Raw genomic sequence first — 21958 nt, 5'->3', positions numbered from 1 at the left:
TCATTGTGGGTGGGTCTCACCTGGTATATAAGGGAGGCTGGAAATGTTGAGCGATTGCTCAGTTGGCTTGAGACAGCAAAGAGACAACACCAAGGGAGAGCTGCCAGGGTCTTTAGGGAAGGCATAGCCTGTTTTCAGTGTCTTTAGTTCTTGGTTTGTTGTTTTTGTCTTTGTTAGTTAACAAGTGTTTATTTCTTACTTTTGGTTTTTGAGTGTATTGTGGCCAGTATTATTTTTGCAGTATTTTGCCTCAGACCCGGGCTGTGACAATCCGTCATATGGGCTGTTCATCAGTTTTGGAGGTAAATAAATACAACAAAAGATCTACATTCTTGGACTTCGTCTATTCTCGGAGCCTTAACCGCTCGGCAACTCTTACAATCTTTAAAGATATTCACGCTAACTTTAAACAGGAAAGTTAAAGGTTTATATTCATATTTTGGTAATTGCATATATTAGGAAAAAAGGCTTTGAACGCCTATATGGTATTTGGTTTGGGTATATACTCCAATTACATTTTGGCTTAAATGCCCGGTCCTTCCTGAGTTATCGAAATTACTGATATTGGATAATCCATATATCAAAATGGTCAAAATAGAATGGTTAAAATAGAACCATCAGCATACCGCTAAGACGAGGAGGGTCAGACCACGTCTTAAGTGCAAAAATAAATGTTGCCATGTCTGCTTATTATAAGCGAATATGTCTGTAAAGTTGCTTGTAAATATTGGTAGTTGCGGGTTGTGGTTTTTTGGGCTTGTTGCGAACGAAGTGAGCACTAACTAGTGTTTGTGTGTGTGTGTGGTGTGTGTGTGTGTGTTTACGCGTCTTACTTGTTTCCAAACAAGTGACACTTCCATGTCAAGGACCCCCAGATGAATGCATTTGTCCAACTAAGGACCCTACACCTAAACATATTTTGTGCCAGGGACCCCCATGCCAGATTTGTGTTGTTAAAATGTTCAAAAAATCTTCCACATTTGTCATTTTTTCCAAGATTATTTTTGAAAATTGCAGACCTACAAGCTCACAATGCATTGCATAGCGGTGCATTGTGAGTTTGTAAATCGGCTATTCTCACATGAGGTAGGCAACCCTTAGTACATGCTTTAGTTTAGACATAATATTGGTCCAACTGTCATTAGACCGACACCTCAAACCTTATAACCGCAAGCACGGAGCAGCACGTTCAACCGTTGTTTCCGCATGTCGGTCCGTTGGTGTGTCTAGTCTGCGTGTACATCCCAGGCAACTTTAGGCACCAGTGCCAACATTGGCACAAAGGAGGGTGATCACTGGCATAAGTGTGTGAGAGAGTATTTTTGGTTTAAAATAAACTATTTAAAATAATGTAGTCCAATAAATAAAGTCCCTCACAACAGGGCTGTTGGTTGGTGTCTCCTGAGCTTGCTCTTCAGAGAGAACTGTCTGACATCCTAAGTTGTGACCAGTGTTTATTATTATTTTTGGGTCTTTTTTGCCTTTATTCGACAGGTAACAGTAAGTAGACAGGAAAGGGGGGAGAGAGATGGGAGGACATACAGCAAAGTTCGTCGGGATCCGGAGTCAAACCCGCGATACGCTGTAAAGCTGGCTTACCAGCCAAGGTGCCTAGTGCAAACATTATACTGTACGTCCACATTTCTTTCTGGTTGATCGAAATGGCTTAGGCTGAAGCTCAAAGCTTTGATGCCTATCCTACATGTTGGTTTATTTACAAAAGTTTATTTCCATTTAGCCTACTGTTCATTTACTAAATAGGCTACTATAGGCCTACCTGAAACTCACATGGTTATCCCTGACCGTTGTTGGAAGTTGTTGGAACTTGTGATTGTTTTGAAAGCAAACTAATGTAAGGCAGGGTGAGTATACAATGCAAATGGATTTTATATAAAACTAAAAATTAATTGAAACTAAAATAAAAAACCAACAAATTTACAATGGAACTAAATAATAAGAAATATAATTACATTAGAATAGCTGCATGGTTTTCCATCATATAACTAGCACGAGCTGAGTGGCTATGTGCACATGCATGCGCGTGCATGTGACGTCATTAAAATACAGCCCTACTAGTTAAAGAATCCACAGCACACCACTGTGTTGTACTGTGCACACGCCGTCCAGGGCTCTGCTGCCATTACATGTCAAAACCAATTTGCGTGTGACGCGTGTGCGTGCGTGTGTGTCTCAGCCACACAGACGTATTTATGTGAGTCCCAGGAATACACAGACGCCCCCCATGGAATTCTCCGCACACCACTTGCCTAATAATAGTAACGTTGTGCCCTTCCCAAGCTCATCCGTTAACAATTCCCTCCCAAACAATAATGTGATCTATACGCATCGCATTACCCACACTGTACCTAATTTGGTGTTTGGTGGTAATAGAACGGGTAAGGACTAGTAGGCCTACATATAACGCGCACCTACACTACACAATCCACTCGTTTGCACTCCAGCCTGTTTTTTGCTATGTTCCCTGGCCCTAAGCGAGGGGCATAACAGAATAAATAAGTGTTAAGTGTCAAAAAAATAGAAAATAATCCATTGCAACCTGGTGCTGGAACATGCTGGGGTCACGGCTGCTGACGGGGACCACGCTGCCATACACGTGCAGCATGGCCTGGCCTTAATAATCCTATCACGAAGACTAATGTTGCATCTTTGTTAAACATTGCTGCAAGGTTAATATTAACGGGACCATGCAAACCATCATATTTGAAAACAAAGTTAAATAGTTAAGGAACAACTGTGTACTGGGTCGAGCAGCGACGCAGGCGCAGCAGGCCAATCAGAATGTCCTCCCACCCGCCATTATAGCCACGTAGTCCCTACGCACCAGCGCTACCAGGGGCCTGTTTCACCAAAGCCAAAACCAGGCTTGTTAAATCCTGGTCCGTGCAGCCTGGTTTATTCCGTTCCACTAAAGCCAAGCGAGGCTTAGAATGGGTGGATTTATCGAGCCAGGATCATAAAGCCTGGTTGAATAGAGACACACGGGGACTACAAATTTCACGCCCCCAAATGAGACAGCGGCCCCACTTCACAAGTCCATTGAAATTCAACTGTAGTTAGCCTACTTTTAAAACAATACGAAATGAACTGAAGACTATATTGATTTGAATAAAAATATGTTTCCAAATGTATGAAGTGTCTTTGTCAACATATGTTCTTGTTTTCTCAATAGAGGATGTATTTCACATTTAATTTACCACTTGAATGAGTTACCCATAATGTTAACAGAGCAGAGGGGAGACTTTACGAGGCTACGAGCGCCGACTTTGAAGAGTGGAATTCTCAATAATACATCCCGATGCCGAGTGACTATGTTCACTCGTGTCTATATTTTGAACATGTCACAGGCTTATTAATGTTCTACCTACCTCGGAGCTCCGGCGGTGTGTTTTACCGTTTAATTGGCCATTAATTTGGCTGAATAGTTGGGAAAATAACCCAGCTAAATGGAGGAGTGGCATACCCTGACATTTTCAACTACCTAGTGAATTCTCCAGATGAGTATTAATTAGTCTTGCAAGATGCTGTTTGGATAATTTTCCACAAATACATAGCCTATAAAACGAAACGACAACAACAATATATCGGGGTATTGAAAACCTCAAAGGATGTGACCGTGACGTATATACTGTGTGACCACTTTAACTTGCGATTTACAATGCTAGCACTTTTAAATCTGATGGAGTATATTATAGTACATTGTGGGTTGTATATTGAGGTGGCAGGTATGTGACATTGAAAAGGACAAATCAAACATATGGGACACTTTTTGGAACACAAAAAAAATCGCTACAGCCTCAGTAATCAACCAGTGAAATCAGGGTATTTTATAATGCCTCTCATAGGGATTGCATTGACAGCTGCAGTACACTGTTCAAACGGACCTGAAGTGGAGCCACTGTCTCATTTGGGGGGCGTGAAATTTGTATAGTCTCTCTGTGTCTGCAGGGCCACGGGAAGATATTTACAGTAGGAGGTGCTGAGCGTTCAGGGGGTGCACGCGCATTAGTACACGTCGCAAAATGTGTCCACACAGACTTACTGATACAATCATACAAGGACTTGGCCTGTTGTAGCACCAACATGAGGCTGATTTGAAAACTGTCAAGTGGCATTTCTTCCTCAGCCTAGTGGGAATATGCATGCACAGTTTCACCGCAATCGGACGCTGCGTTGAGGAGTTGTGGCGATTTGTAGAAAATGGGTACAAAGCGGGCTACTCCTGAAAACTTTAGAAGCCAATCGTAGCCAATCAGGATGGATTATGAGAAATCAAACAAACCCGTCTTGATCACATGACTATGGAGAGCATGTGTACTGATTTGCGTGAAATTTGGATAAAATCTGAAGGAGTAATACTAGAAAATGTGTTTTACATATGTCGGCCTCCTGGTGGCGCTATAAAGAGCAGATTCCAGGCAAAGGTTTTTCCTTGGCCTCTAGGAAGTGTGCATACAAAGTTGTACACAGATCCGTGCAGTTTGAGGTAAAAACACTAAACGGCCAGTTATAGCGCCACCATGAGGCTGAGTTGAAAATGTTCAAGCGGCATTTCTTCCTCGGCATAGTGGGAATGTGCGTGCACAATTTCACAGAAATCACACGATGTGTTCATGATTTGCGGCATTTTGTTTGAAACTGAGCACTCCTGCGAACTTTGGAAGCCAAGCTTAGTCTGAAAAGTCTGAAAGACCCATTTCGTTGAATGGCTCTAGAGAGACTGACTGTGTACCAATTTGTGTGATCGTTGAACAAAATCTGTAGGTGTACTGTCCAAAAAATTGTTTTGCACAAAGCTACAAGAGGCCAATGTGAAAACCTTGGGGCAGAGGTTCAGCTGTGGCATTCAGGGAGTCTGTGTGCAGAGTATGGCTGCGATCAAGCCAACGGTGCCGGATAACGAGATTTGCTGTCCACAGACGGATGGACACACGGACGGACACACACACGGATGGGCGGAGTCCAAAACATACTCTCTCCCCATGCCTTCGGCCTGGTGGAGACAATAATCTCACTAGTCACTAGTGGATAGACTGAATGATTAACTACCCCAAAAATATAATCTACATTTAACCACTACTCTTAACTCAAAACTTCATAATGAAATTGTCATAATAAATACAACATAATTCTTAATATTGTAAGCATAATGATATTGTAGCATCGTCATATGATTGTCCGTAATATTTGTCCATAACACTCCCTCCTCTGAGGGAGTTACCTTTGGGGAAGGGGTTACTGACTGGTAGACTGGTAAACTATGGGTAATGGGTTCAATCCTGGCTTGGGGTGATGCACTTCTTGGCCGTTGGTGCGTGAAATGTTACAATGTTATTATGTTGTATAAACAATGAGTAATGGTAAAAATGGTGTTTTTACTTTTACAAAAAAATAATAATTAAAAGAAAACGGGATGTATTTGATTCTTCTTAACAACTTGCACCACAGCAAACCTTTTTTGGGGGAACATTCACCAAAAGTAGCTGATCTACAAGCTCACAAGCTGTCATGATGATATATTTTGGTTGTTTGATTTTGTATATAGGGCCCACAATTTCACAAAGTTTACAAAGCACAAAAGGTAGTGCCTGCTGTGTGGCTGATCTCTCTGTGGCTCGGTTTCAAGAACAGGCCTGCAGTGCCTCTGCAATATTTATCAAACCTTATGCTCCCTTTGTCTTGCCTTCCTCAAGGATAGAGATGGAGCTTTTTTGATGGCAGGAGCCCTGAAGGTGTGAGAACAACAGAACAATTTTGACATTAGCAAGTAATATTTATCAGAAAGACAACATGTCTTCATGCCAGAGCCAGAACACAAAAATGTATAATAAAAAAAAGGGTTTGACATCATATGGACCATTTTGCCTCAAGCGGCCAGTATTAATAACACAAGTTCATGCGCTGTTGCAGGTTAAGGCAAAGATGAGAGTCAGAACTCCTGGTTTTAGCCCAGTTTTTCTTCTAGTTAAATTCTTCAAATATTGATAGGTTAGCCTGAGATGTTGGTGCCGATAAGAATATTACATTTTGATATAAAATATTGATGTATTTCATGGTTTGAAGTGAACTAAAACTAACGTTGAATTACGCCTTGGCGTGAGACCAGGTTGCAGGTTACCTCCGCAAGAAGGAGCTCCACCTCATTCAGTTTGTCTGTTAGGAAAAAACTTGAAAAACAGACAAAACTAGAAAAAGTGCCCTTCTGGGCACAGGTCTCCACCAGGAGGATAGGACTGTGTGAGATGTTTGGCAAAATGTTTAGGAGTAATATAAACATGTTTGCCTTTGATGGCAATTGGATGATTTGAGGCATTTTGTTCCAAAAATGTGTTTTGCAAAAATCCACCTGTTGGTGGCGCTATAACAGGCCAATGTGAAAAGGGTGGGATATATTCCTCAGCCCAGTAAGAAAATGTGTGAAAGATTTCACGTAAATTGCATGCTGCGTTCATGATTTGAGGCTTTTGTTCAAAACGGGGCAATCTTGCAAACTGTGAAAGCCAATTATAGCCAATTAGGATGGAATATGAAATATCGGACAGATCCGACTTGAGCACATGACCATAGAGATACTGTGTAACGATTTGTTTTTGGACAGAATCTGGAGGAGTAATATAAAAAAATGTGTTTTACAAAAGTCGGCCTCCTGGTGGCGCTATAAAAGGCAGATGCGGAAAATGCAGGCCAAAGGTTTGTCCTTGGCCTCTAGGGAGTGTGCATGCAACGTTTCACGCAGATCGGTGCAGTTTTAGGTAACCCATGTGAAAAGCTGCCTCATGGTGGCGCTATAACAGGCCGTTCTGGAAAATGCGGGGCAGAGGTTCATCGTTGGCATCTAGGGAGTGTGTGTGCAAAGTTTGGCATCGACCGGGTTAACGGTGCCGGAGATTAGCTGGTAACGGACGGACGGAAGGACACACGGACGGACACACACACACACACACGGACGGACACACACACGGACGGAGTGCAAAACATACTCTCTCCCCATGCCTTCGGTAACGGACGGACGGAAGGACACACGGACGGACACACACACACACACACGGACGGACACACACACGGACGGAGTGCAAAACATACTCTCTCCCCATGCCTTCGGCCTGGTGGAGACAATTAAATGATCAGAGAATGCAATCTTTCTAGTTATTTATTCTTTTTTATTCTTTATAAACACCATCCAACTTCCTCCACATCCAGTGCTCACCAAGACCACATCCCCAACCTAGAATCTATTCCCTCTTGAACAGTTTTCAACTCCTTTTATTGGAAAAGCGTAGAACGTATATATTCTGAAGCAGCTAGTTATAGTCCCAGGGGAGTCTCTTGGAACTCTGGATTATATGTCAACATATCAAGCCGTGTCCCCAAATTAGCAATAGATCAAGAAATTATAAATTAATGCATCTTTGAGAGGCTTCTGTCAGTCCAATATAAGGGCCTTAGAATCAGCTGAGTGAGTATATACTTTTACAGTTACTCAAAAACCATTGTCTCTCCTGAAGCTTAACCCTATACTGTTTCATCAAAGCGACAGAATGTCTAAGATGTATCTAAAATTGGTCTTCCCTAACGGTTAAGTGATTTGTATTTGTATTTGTTTTTACTCTTGTCTGACACAAAACATTCAAGATGTTCTTCTAGTCCTAAAACCAGGTGTGCAGATGAGACAATGCTGTGTCACTGCCAGTCACAAATGAGAGTAAAAGTAATTGAACTTGATTGGCCTGGCCCTTTGCCACATCATTAGAGTGATAGATCGAACTGGCACATCTGACAAGGAAAGGCGGGAAGCACTTAAGTCATAAAGCAAGGTCGTTTTCACCATGCGACCGACTCATTTGCAATGTTTGTTTCCACTTGCCTTGGCGCGGCACTCACAATGTCAATTACGTGAACACAGGGCAGATATTTCACTTTCCGGGGTGACCATCCACTTGACGGCTGCATTGTAAATGCAAATTGAAAACAAGAGGCCATGAATCAATATGCATATATTCTCATGGTATAGAAAGCTGCAGTTGGTATCAGTTAGTTGGTTGCAGTGCCAAGAAAGCTCCTATCTATCTATATCACATATTGCAGATAAACTGTCCCCCGTCATAATTTGAATAACTGTATCACCTTAACTGTGTTATCTGATCAACCAACCTGTCAGAGCAAATGTGTTTATGATGCACTTTTTTAAATGGCTCATTATAATGTGCTCTACAGATGAAAATGGAGACAAATACAGATAAAAATGAGAGATTAGCCATCTAATGAATCTCATATTCTCTCTATCCTACCTACAGTATATAAGTGAGTGCAGGGTTCCAGGTACAGTAGATGTGGCTACTACAGTAGTTACTGTACAATGATTGTTGGGACCCAAACCTTCGTTAAGTTCTTGCATTTTCTTCAAATCTAGATGATTGGTGTTGGGTTGTAAAAGTGAGGGATAAAGGTAAGCATATCAAATTTGAAAAATGGGGCAACATGAGCTTTTCAAAGCACACCTGTCACCAACAATAAGCAATATGTGAGTATAAGCATGACAGCCTCATTTGAATTTCTTGGTTTAAGAGGCTTTTTTTTGGGGGGGGGGGGGGGGGGGGTGTCTAATGAAATCAGCTTGAAATAGCATGAAATTACAGGGGTACTGACAGATATTGCTCATGTAAATAATAATATTACCCTCACTAAACAAAGGGTTAATTTGTTACTTGCAATACCACTGTTAGGCTATTATTCCCTCTCTTTTGCAATCATTGTCCAAATAAATATTTGATTAAAATTTCTTCTCTGAAGTTGATGCTCTGGAAAGCTGCAACTACTTTTAATTTCCTACATGTTTAAGGATTGTTTTCGTCAATCAAAGCAGCATTTAATTGATTTCATTTACATGACCATTTACCCTGTCATTAGTTGACTAGGGCTCTGTATAAATACCTAAATTGTAAATTAGTACGGGTTAATACTGCACTAATGTAGGCTACTAATTAACTAATGTACTGGATTTAAAACTCGGGTCACCTGCCTTGGACACCGAACAACTACCGCTGACCCAAACTGGAATCATCCCATAGTCAAAGGAGTTATACTAGGCAAACAGGCAGGGCTACTCTACTACATACGGTACAATAATGCCTAGGCTATTATTGTATAATAATACATAAGATTCGGTGCTTCCTATACCATACATTGTTGGCATTGGCATGCTATACAGATGTAGACAGTTACAAGCATTAACCTCTTGACTTAAACCCTTTGTCGACCAGAGTCCTGCAGGGTCTATACTTTACTTTGCACTCTCCTTTTTCCCCTCTACACCAAATCCATTGGCCGAAAATAGCATTGTGATCTTAGTAGATCTGCTATTTTAGGTGAACGCTAGATGTGATGCTAGAGAGCGTATGTGGTTAAAGTAGCAGGCCTAAAGTAGTGCAACCACTTTGAATTCATGCAGTGAAACACTCTGCGATCACTCCCATGTCTGCTCCGCCTTCATTTGGGTGAGGGAAGAGGCATTAAACACAGCTCATTGGGGAGTGTGCCATTACAGGCGTTTATGATGTTCCGCGGGGGCCACGGACAAGCGCCGCCCAGTGCTTACGCGGCTCATGTGGGAAGATTTTGGGGAGACGGAGATTACACCGATCTAATTAATTGCCATCATAAAAAACAGCAAACATCATTAAAGTGTAATTCCATTAGAGTTCCTAGTTCCTCCAGTATTCATTAGCAGACACAAGTGTGACGTCCGGGGAGTGACACGCACGCAGGAACACATGCACACACAGGCATGCATGTATGCAAGCATACACAGAGGTTTAGATTATTATACTTACATGTACATTGTATGAGGACATAAACATTTTAGGAAATGTTATCAACACCATTTTTACCTTTTTTATTGCCATTTTAACCTTAACTCTAAAGCCTATATTATACTTGCCTGCTGGTTGTCCCCCACACCAAAATAGCCAATCTATAAGCTGACATGTGAACTTGTCGATTGGTTTCACCCGCACACAACCAAGTATAAGGCATAAGGCACTGCTAATTCCTATACCTATACTGAACCCTCTCTAAGTGCCTTAATCTAACCTTAACCCCTAAATCTTTTCCTAACTCCCCAAATCTTTATTTTAACCATAAAACTATCATTTCTACGTGAGAACCAGTAAAATTGTCCTCACAATGTCTCTATTTCTAAAATGCTACTACATTTGTGGGGACATCTGTCCCTTCCTTGTAAGTACACAGGGAAGCACAGACGCATGCACACAAGCAGGCCAACACGCACACACACGCACACACACACACACACACACACACACACACACACACACACACACACACACACACACACACACACACACACACACACACACACACACACACACACACACACAGAGAGAGAGAGAGAAAGAGAGAGAAGTCACTAGGAGACTTGTGCTGCATTAAAATCACTGTTATGCTATTAGTCTGGGATGGAGACATATAAACAACACTATAAAACATAGAAATTCACTGGGGTTGTGGTGGTTTCATGAACGATGTCTGAATCACTTCAAGGTGTATTTATTTATATCTTGTGCATGGACTTTTGGAATGCTATGTGCCTCTGCTGCATATCGTTGAGTTAAGGCTGAAACCACATATCTCCATATTTAAACTACAGTATGTTTATATTTGTTAAACTAGACTGGTGCCCAGCTGTAGAGCACCGAGTCGGTAATGATGGAAGTTGGAGATCCATGTCCCACCCGGCTATGCAATACCCGTTGTACCCGTGTGTCAGAGTACCGGTTCCACCCATATATCTGTGTCCCTTTATTCATATATATGACTTATGGAGTTCTGTGTCAGGCATGCCCAAACCTCCACCAGGAACGAGGTAAATATGGAGTGTTGTTTCAGAACAGGGCAGCTCCATATACTGTATGGAGCATGGGCAGGGGTCCTGACCAGAGCCCGGGCAGAGGCCTTTTGTGGCGGTTCTGGACAACCGTGTGTCCGACTGACTCAACACCGGGCACTGCACTCCCTGTGGGGGTGTGGAATGCGAATGCGTGTTGAGAATTTGAAGTTGGTGGGGCAAATGGTTCTCGAGTTACGTGCATTACAGCCGTACACACGTACGTACAGACAGACGTACAGAGACATGGTGCATTTATAGATAGATGAATGCCCTACTTCGTCATACTGCAGTGTCACACAAAAGTAAGCTCACAACACATCACAATGTGCGCATTGTGAGCGAAAGTGAAAGTGTTTTAGTGTGACTAGTCTGTGGCGTGGGTTTTATAAATATTGAACCAATGAAATGTATTAACAAGAGCATGAGAACCAATAATAATTAATATCGATTCAATTCAACGGTTATTTTTTCCCATGAAAAGTGACAGCTTTGGATAAACAAGGTTATTCCACCCGACAAACAAAATGGACTTAGATTAGATCAGACTTGATTGACTGTCTCAAATCCTATGCATCATTAGAGGAGGCTGACAATGTACTATATGGAAATTATACCTAACGCATAAGCCAAAATTGTAGATTATGACATTTCGACCCATTCTCTGACAACATTATTATTTGTCAGTAGACAAAGATTTGTCAGCAAAATGATTAGTGCTGCCAATTTGTGACTGTTTTTTTGTGTCAAATCTTTGATGAAAAAATGATGATTGTCTCACTGATACAAATGTAATGCTATGTTCTTAAATTGCTTTGCGTTTAATGTAGAACTCTCATTTGTGAAGCTCTTCCATTTCATGTATTTGGTGAATTAATTGATATTAGACATAATGTTGGTTACTTGTTAGTTACTTGTTCATACATAACGTAGATGAATTCCCCCCCCCACACACACACACACGCAAATGATAAGAATGTGTTTTAGGCAGATACTAGCTTAATTTTATTTTATCTGGTATCCCAGTTTCTTTGAAGCACTACAGTACATTGTTCTAGTTGCACGCTTTATGTGACTATTTGCCTTTGTTACATTTGTTGACGATATTTCATGCTTACTATGCTTACTCTGATCCCACAGACCCACACTTGTAAGTCGCTCTGCATGTAGCGTCTGCTAAATGCCTAAATTGTAATCACAGTTGCAATTGAGCTCTCTATAATGTAGGGCAAATAAAAGGACGACGTTCTACCACTGAGAACATGGTGACCATAATGTGCCCTGCTCTGGAGCCACTTACATCAAAATTGGATTCATGATGTGAAAATGTGCTCTAATTGGCATCTCCATGCGAGTCATCCTGGAGGGCTCTTGATGGAGAGGGGCGTTTTAGGGGTGCTTTGACTTCTGAATGAAGAGGCACCCGGGGCCGCAGCTCACCAGAGCACAACATTTGCCTCGGCTCACCTGTGCAGCGTTGCAACAGGGGCCCTGTTGGAACCCCTTCATCACGAGTGGAGTGTAGTGTAGTGAGGGGGATCGTCACACCCTGCTTTGTCAATGGCCCTTAAATCGGTGATTCTCAACCTTTTTTCCATTTTGAGGACCCCCAGTTTGATATGCATTAGGCCACATGTACAAAATTTGAATCCCCAATTTTTTACACTGTAAAATCTTCAGAGTTACAGACATGTAAGCCTCCATTTAGACCCCTGTTGGTCCCGCGGGACATGACTTTGAGAGACAGTAACTTAAAGCATTAAAATAATTATCAGCCGACCTAAGAGATGATCTACTTTGCTGCAGATAAACCTGACAGTTGCAAGAATTTACCGTCAATATGGGTACACTTTATTTGCCCACCCATCCACCAGGGGGATTTAAAGGTTGTGGAGGACACAAGGTAGCGGGCATGGAGCTTTGTGAGGTGAACTTCTATCTCATCACACCTTTATCACTTAATCCATCTACTTGACCTTTTTGGTGGAGTCTCCAAAACTATTCCTTTTGAAACCGTTTTTTTTTCTTTCTGTTTTGCAATGAGCCCCCATCGAATCCCAGAGGACAGCTCCTACAGTTTCTGAATGATTAATGCCCTGCTTTGTTCTGCCTGAAAAAGCTTTTCTTACAAGCCCTCATTCAGCGTAGAGATCAGAAGAGGGGAACAGGGACACTGACAATACTGCAGAAATAAATAACATTCACACACTCCAGAGTCTCTCACTGGCTATTTACAATAAAAAAGGACAGAATCTTTCAGGCTATATAATTCATTGTCAGTAGAGTTGAATACAGATTGCCGGTGATGTATTCTTTTCTTTTGCTTTGATATTTCTCTCAAAATAATGCTTAATTGAAGTACTGTCATACGACAGTGTTGTGCGCCAAATATAGCAGATCTAATAATGAATTGCATTTTTATAGTAGGCCTACATCAAAGTATCAGACTTTCAGAGACAGAGTTAGACAGATTTACATTTGTTTTTATTGTCAGTAAGACTGCTTGTAACTTTCTGGTTTCTACCTTAGAGCTGTTGGAAGTCTGAACATGGTGAAACACATCTTGATGATGTCATCAAGATGTGTTTCACCATGTTACTTACAGTTCTAGGAAACACAGAATGGGGGGACTTTTTTATTATTTCCACACAACAGCTCTAATGTATATTAATGACATAGTAAAATCTTGAAAATGAGTGGAATGCCCCTTTAAGTGAAATCGCCATTTGCATTGTTAAGAGTGACTTCAATGTGTGCATGGTCAATTGAACCATACGCTCATGATTTTTGGTCATTTATGTCTAAGCTTCTCTCTCACGTCGGAATGGAATATGAAATATCAAAATATGTTTGACGCTGATTGGTCCAGCGGTTTCTGAGATTAGCTGCACAGACAGACAGACAGACACACACACACACACACACACACACACACACACACACAGTCACATACACAGTCACACACACACACACACACAAAGTATCGTGAACATAATCCCCGCCTCCTGGCCTGGTGGAGATAGCTGGTGGAGATAACGGATCCTTTCCATTTCAACACTCTAAGTTATACATTACACTCTTTACACTACAGCACAGTGTTCTGTCTTAAAGTTAAGTCGTACAGCAAGTGGACACTTCCCCTTTAAAATAAAAAAAAGGTTCTGCATGTGATGAATGCAGATACTGTAGGTATTATAATCAAGTGAAATGTCATTCTCAAGGTGAAAAAGCATTGCTTTTAATACAGCCAGTTTGCCATGTGCCATTGTGTATCCAATCTGCAGTGATGAAGCAGAGTTGTCACTCCTTGCCTCCATCTGGTCAAGTGTTGATTGCCTGAGGAATGAAATGAGATTGCCCAAGTGGCACCAGCTACTGTTCAGTCAGTGCCATGGGCCCGAGGCTGCCATTCTGTTGGCATGACTGTGCAGCACCATAACAGAGAGACAGAGAGAAATGAGTGGTCAATAATATTACTATACTAAATCCAGTAGACACATGAAGAACATAAGATGTGTTTTTAAAGACCTCGCCCCTTTTTGTACTTTTATTGTATTGTATTGTATTGTATTGTATTGTATTGTATTGTATTAAGATAGTGGAAAGCTGTGTAGATGGAGCCATTTGTAACCCATACAATTGCTTTAAAAGTAAAGTGTATTATTACTGTTATTATTTCCATGGCCATCTCTGTACTTTTGTCTACTTTCTACTTCACCTTCTTCACTTTCTATATTAAAGTGATTGCTTTGAACTTTTCGAAGCATTAAAGACAATCAGAGACGGTGTCAATAATTGTCAGAAAACAGACTCTAATAACCTAAAACATTGGTTAAAAAAACCCAAAGTTGTCCTTTAAAGCCGTTTTTTCTCGTTTGCTTCAATTTAACAGCACTTATTAGCTTATTTGTTAGCTTATTATTATTTATTTATTTTTGTCATAGTCTTTGTGAATAAACAAAGCAATGGGTGATAAACAAATTATTGTCACTGCCCTCGATGTCCAACCAGTGGGAAATGAAGAATGAACAAAGAGCAGATGGAACTTGAAACATTGGCCATAGTAACCGTAATTGTAGCGCCACATCAAACTTAAATTTAGGCATTTAGCAGATGCATGCACTTAAGGTCCCTCCCTCTCAGATTTTTAGCTGCGTTTTTCCGTCGGTTTTCCGAAAAACGCGTCCAGTGTGCAACCACCTTTATCCTGAGAAAAGTGCGAGATCGGAATAAGCAGTACTGTATGATGTATAAAAAAGGTAAATAGTCACATACTGTAATATAAGTACAATGCAGATCAAGAGAACAATGGCCACCTCTGTTGGCCCTGCTAGTCAATGTTCTATGCCCTTCTGCTATACAGGCCATGGTTGATAGTCAAATTGCTTTCCCTCTGCCAGCTGAGGTGTGCAATATTTTCAAGTGGAAGCTAGCATGGACAATGAGCAGTCAAGAGAGTATCCAAGATCACTGGGTGGGTGCCAGTACCACTGATGGTCAATTTGGCACTGTCCAATAGTCAATACAGCCCTCTCACTTCACGTCTTCATAATCTAATGTAAATGCATTTCTTTCCACGTGCTGAAAGAAATTGCTGGCAGAGTGAGTGCAACACTGGTGTTAACTCATTTTCATAACATATCATAAACCAAAATTGATGACGCAGAAAAGGATGTATCCCAAAGAATGTATCATTCAAAGTGGAAAAACGTAGCGGGCATGTATCTGTCATAATTGGCCCCTGAGTTATTCAGAGTGCTAGCTGTATAAACGGACAGATTGTTAATAAGTGAAAATACATTAATGAGTCATGCAGACCTAACCTGACTCCACCAGATGGGGCAGCAGAGAGTACACTGGGTTCCCCCCTCCTGCTCCCATCTGGGAACTCTCAGGCAGACTTGATGCCCGGCCACAAAAAGGCCTGGCCAATCAGCGGCAGCTAGAGGCGGGATCAAGGCAGCACTGTGGTGGGATGGGAGCAGGAGGGGGGAACCCAGTGTACTCTCTGCTGCCCCATCTGGAGGAGTCAGGTTAATGCAGACCGTGCTCCTCTCAAAATTTCCCCAACACTTCACTTTCTTATTCAGCTCTCTGCACACCTTTTGTCCTTTCAAATTTCTTTCTTATTATCCTTCATATTTAGTTTTTAATTATCTAACGCTTAATTTTTTGGGCTTTTTATGCCTTTATCATAGTACTACAGGGGTATTCAACTGGCGGGCCCGTGGAGCGCCCCCTAGTGGCCCTGGAAAAAAATGGTGTGTGTGTGTGTGTGTGTGTGTGTGTGTGTGTGTGTGTGTGTGTGTGTGTGTGTGTGTGTGTGTGTGTGTGTGTGTGTGTGTGTGTGTGTGTGTGTGTGTGTGTGTGTGTGTGTGTGTGTGTGTGTGTGTGTGTGTGTGTGTGTTTACAGCTGGTGCCCGTTGATGCTCGTTAATGTCAAGGCAATTATGTTTAGGTCTACATCTATTCTAAGGCAGCATATACAAAGACATATTATAACCCTGTGCTCATATGTGCATAAATGTATTACATAAATCTTTGTGTTTGAACACAAAATGCATTTTGAGAACCCACACATTTTCGCTGTGCGGCCCCCACACACAATCATTCTACAGTTGTGGCCTCATCTAGTTGAATACCCCTGTAGTACTAGGTAGACAGGAAATGGGGAGAGAGAGATGGGGAGTGACACGCAGCAAAGGCTGTCGGGATCGGGACTCGAACCCATGACACACTGTCAGGCTATATTGAAGCCTATTTGCCACTGGACCGCTAGGCTGAAGTTTTGAATTATTGTCTATACTGTTCCTTATTTAAAAATACAACTTGAGGCAATTTGATGCATTGATGCATACCTTCAGTTATCATGTTATATTTTGTTCGGTTAGCATCTGCCTAATTTTGGGTGTGGATGTGCATGTCTCGCCAGCCTTTAGTTTGATGCATTATCATGCATTCCCATAATGTGCAATTGGATAATATTTGAATTTTATTCGAATACCATAATCACGCCTTTAACAACTACTTAAACCCTCTATAGGGGTACCTTGTTGAAGTTGTTGACCAGGTCTGTATTTGTCTCCCTTCTTGTTGCGTGCGTGCGTGCGTCAGGGGCGTATCCACGGGTGGTCCCACCTGTGGCCTAGGCCCACGTATGTCTGAACTGGGCCCAGCCACAAAAAAATCACATCATATGATGACAGTAGCATCATTGCATAACATAATGTGAATGCAATCACTGCATTCAATTTAGCAAAATATGGCAGTGGGCTATGCCTGCCTGATCCCTGTCATCATGTGCTTGTTTCTAGAATGCGGCAGATTTGTTTTTCTTCACACCAGAAGCGTCTTTGTTTATAATATTAATGAGAAGCCTCTCTGAGAGTATCTTAAATGTTAGCCGCACAATGTCAAACGACTATAAGGAAGTCATCAGTCCCTATGAGGAGCTAGCTACTGTACAACTTGTATCCTGAGGACTTCAGCTTTACTGGGCAACTCCACAACAGCGTCCGCCCTTGATTATGGATTACTACATGATTGAAGACATCAAAGGTCATAATTGAATTGTAATTATTTCTGAATGGATCTTCATTGATTGTGCCCATGTTTTCTGCTGTGCGGGGTGCTATCTTGCTAATTTGGAAGTGATTTGAAAGAAACTAGCTGTTGTTGTACACTCTGCCTTCAATACTCAACACTACTACTATTTATACTTCAATACTAGTAGGCTGCCTGGGAGAGTGTGCATTTTGTTGTTTTATGGTTGTTGAGGAGCGCTCCTATGTCCAGCTGAGGGTTTGTGTAAACAAACATTGTGTAAACACAAACATTGAAGAGTCAAGATGATTTTTTGTTTACATTTGGGAATGTGATGGGATAAGTGTCTTAGCAGCCTGACATTACACCTGTCAATCTCTAAGACACCTGACTAAATATTGTTAGGAAATTGAAGGCAAAAATTAGTATTAATTAATGAATTAATTAATGCCAAAAATGTTGTGCCCAGTATGCCCAGGCAGATTTTCCCAGGCCAAGGTAATAATTAATTCCTGCATACGCCACTGGCGTGCGTGCGTGCGTCTCTCTCTCTCTGTCTGTCTGTCTCATAATCAGTAGACAAGTGTTTTTGGAGCTCATTGCCAACCAAGCTGGCTGATCAAAGACATTGCCCTGTGGTGTTAAATGATACTGATGATCAAAGTGATAATGCTCTAATCTATTTAATCTTCTGGAGAGACATTACTTGCAGTTTTTCAGGTCCTTTAAGGACACAACATCCTGAAAGGCATCATAAATTAAAAGCCATGCAAAATCTGTCTGGAGGGTTGATTAGACTAGAGAACAAAGTGAAGTTCCTAGCTGGCCTTGATTGGCTGTCTGCCTCTCTGCATTTCTTGGGCAACATTCGACCTCAGCCCTTCTGGCCTCACAACCAATGTGCCCTGGCCTGCTCCACCAATCCACCAAACCTGAAACTTATTTGAAAAAAGAAAAGAAAAGCGTTTCATTGGGATTGAAATAGCTTGTACATTTTTAGGGTGACAGAACTGCTTTTGTATGCCTGCGCCGATGGACAGCTGTTGCCAGACACTTCTCCATTCTGGTGGGTCCATCTGTCTCTCCATCCATCACATTTATTGGCACAAATATCCACTTGATTCATGGATGAACTGATTAGAAGTATGTGGTCAGGCCCACTAGCCCGCTGGCCTAGTGGTTAAGGCACATACCACATGGGCTCCATTATCCGCGTCATATTCTCCACCATGTTTTATTACATCATTTAAAAGATGGAGGTGTGACCAATGTCATTTTGCTATAATGGCTGCGGTAATCTGCGCTCTCCGTCATGGTGCTGTGCGTAAAGCGGCCCTGAATTAGTCATGGGTGTGTTTGGGGCGTCACCACCATCAACCCAATCAGCGTGGCGGGTGCCATTCCCTTTAAAAGTCAGCATGACCCCCGGTACATTATGCGCAAATTAAGCTTTGCTTAATAGCGTGCGAGTGGTATAGCCACTTTAGACTAGGGAGTGTAGGCCAAGGGTCTCCACAAAATCCCTATGTCTTTTTTCCCCCACACAATGGTGTACAAATAATGACAATATACTCATGTTGCGCCATTTTATTTCGCCATGCAGGCTCCATAGACATGACATGACTTTGTCACATTTGGGTTAAATCATAACACTATTCCTATTGCACTGCTGTCTCCCTTGTGCCTCAAAAGAACAGATCTAAGCTTTCGACAGACATGATGTGCATCACAGTGCATGATAGCTTGTAGGCCGATGTCTGTGCTTTTTGTGGTTATGTAAGTGTTGGAAGTATGACAGCGCTGGACACGTACCACCAGGCTCCATGCGTAATCGTCCAGCACGAACTTACGATTTTGCTTGATATCGTTTGACTGAATAACAATAGAATCGGGTACAATACAGCGAATGAAAGCAAACTTCCTACTTACATTTTAATAAACGGTGGAGAAATCACTGAATTATGAGATTATGAGATTTTTTTATTTTAAAAAAGGTCAAGTTGCGTCTCCTGTCAACCCCCCCTCCTATCAAGTAGGTCATGCTCTGTCTGCTGGCCCTCTGCATGCCTTGACCTCTTGACCTAAAACACAGCAGTGGTCTTACTCCTCTCCTTCTCTCCTCTCCTGTCATCTCCCCCTCTCCTGTCTGCTCTCATCTCATGTCTCCTCTCCTCTCCTCTCCTCTCCTCTCCTCTCCTCTCCTCTCCTCTCCCACCAACTCCACACGGACAGAGATCGCGAGAGCAAGTGAACGAGTGAGCAAAAGAAAGTACTTGTTCCTTTATCCCAAGATGAGGTTGGAGGGACTTCATCAGTCCTTTGTGCCATTTGCTACGAGAATGTATAATGATGCACGCAAGGGTCAACAGCAATTGAATTTGCATGACTCTCTTTCTTCTTCTGTACCAAGCAGGATGCTTGTATAGTGTATACTTTTTAAATAATTGTTTGTGTCTATTTGGGATATTATTTTGATCTGTATTATTGTACTTCTATATGCCCTGGATCTGTATTCTTGTTGTGGGCGTATAGAGATTAATGAAGGGGGGTCACTCAAAACACAGAACACAGCCATGCGAGGCTCCTTTGGGTCATCTTTCCTCATCGTCAATGTCCAGGATCCAGTCAGGAGGAGACTGTGGTGTTCAACACTGAGCTGTAATCTATAAACAGCATTCTGGTACTCACATAGGAGTTCCTTTTCTCCAGGTGGGAGAGGTCATTGCGTAGTATTGTGGCTATGGCGTCATCTGTGGATATGTTTTGTTGATAGTTAAATTAGGGATGCTGGATCTAGATTTTTCACTCCCGATCCGATACTAATCCAATACAGATACCGGATCCGATACTGATACCAATCCGATCCAGCACTTAAGTCTCTCTACGCTGTGTATTGCAACTGCCTGCTGGCTATCTGCCTGCCTGCTACGTGCTGGAGTCCAATTCGTTCCGATTTGATTACAATTTGCAACTCTAGAAATGTCATCTAGTACTTGCAGTGGCAACATATATTGACTTGTACATTACACAAGATGTACTTCTGTTTTCATGAAAGATGTTGAGGCCAGTCCACAACAATTTCAAAGAAATTGTAGTGCCCTTTGGGGAAATGGAAAGGGGAACTGGTTGTAAGTATTGCAGTTGAAGCTAGTTGCGTTGCGAATAATTTGTGTGTGGGCCATCTCAATTACTGGCAGTGACAAGTTAGTGACTATAGCCTATATTACACAAGATGTTTTCATATATATACACAAAGGTTTCCACTGGAAATAACCTAAAGATGTAATTAATTAATTAATTAATTCATTCATTCATTCTCACTCATTCATAGTTTTTGGGGACAAATATAATTTTGTTCCACCCCCAGTTCATTAGTCCGTAAATCAGGACCCCAAATTTACCATCTTCAGGGAATAATTATCATAGTGATTTTTAGGAAGGTTATATAGTGTTAGAAAATATGTGCAGCGGTGGCAGATTTCTGTGTGTTATCAATCATAACCCCATGCCAATATCATATCACCCTATATCATAACCCCATGCCAAAACACACATTTCATATTTAGCCTATAGCTGTACCGAAGCATTATACTCCATTATTCACTCTTATTATTGACACTCTCAATTAGAAAAACGGGTGGGCATGGTTCAGACTATTATGTTCTCTATTACTGACAGTGACAACATAGTGACTATACATTACACAAGATATACTTCTGCTTTCACTATGTTACACAAAGGTTTCCTCTGGAAATAACCTAAATATGTATTAGTAATATGATTACATTTTTTTCCACCATAAATTAGTTTCTCAAACAGCAAACCTCCACACACACAGATTTCACAGAGGAACTTAATAACTTTATTGCTTTCTTCAGCACAAAAGTAGACACCATCCATTTCCAGCTCTGCAGATCCCCTACGTCACCAGATTATTATTATTATTACCCTTGTTGTTATTATTATTATTATTATTATTTTATTTTAAGATATTGTATGCATCAATTCCTTGATTGACATTCACATAGGCCTACCTACAGCAGTAGCAAAATTAAGACAAGGAGCATGTGGCTGAAATAAGCATTCCTGGTTTATGATCCCACTGAGGCTTGTATAGTAGGCTACTAGTATGGCGCGCTCAGGTCTAACGCCACACACATGTTATGTGTCGTAGTGAATACTGTGTGTCCGAGTGAGAGACACACACAAAGCGTACATTTTCAACGAAGGCAGACAGCGATGTGTCTTTGGCCACTGACCATGTTTTGTCTGATTTGATTCACGCACACATTCATACCAGCACATCAGGAGCAATTAGGGTTCAGTGTCTTGCTCAAGGACACTTCGACACTGACTCTTACGGTTACCATCCAGCCACCCTACCCCTGAGCCACCGCTGCCATCGCCAAGATGTAGGTGTGCACGATTATGAAATTAGGTAGACAAATGAGCGAACTATATGGCCGTCTCAAATGTCAACTTTGTATGACAGAA

This window comes from Electrona antarctica (assembly GCF_951216825.1).
Source record: "Electrona antarctica genome assembly, chromosome: 17".
Classification (NCBI taxonomy): domain Eukaryota; kingdom Metazoa; phylum Chordata; class Actinopteri; order Myctophiformes; family Myctophidae; genus Electrona; species Electrona antarctica.
The sequence above is the reverse complement of the archived record's forward strand: the minus strand, read 5'-3'. Positions refer to the sequence as shown.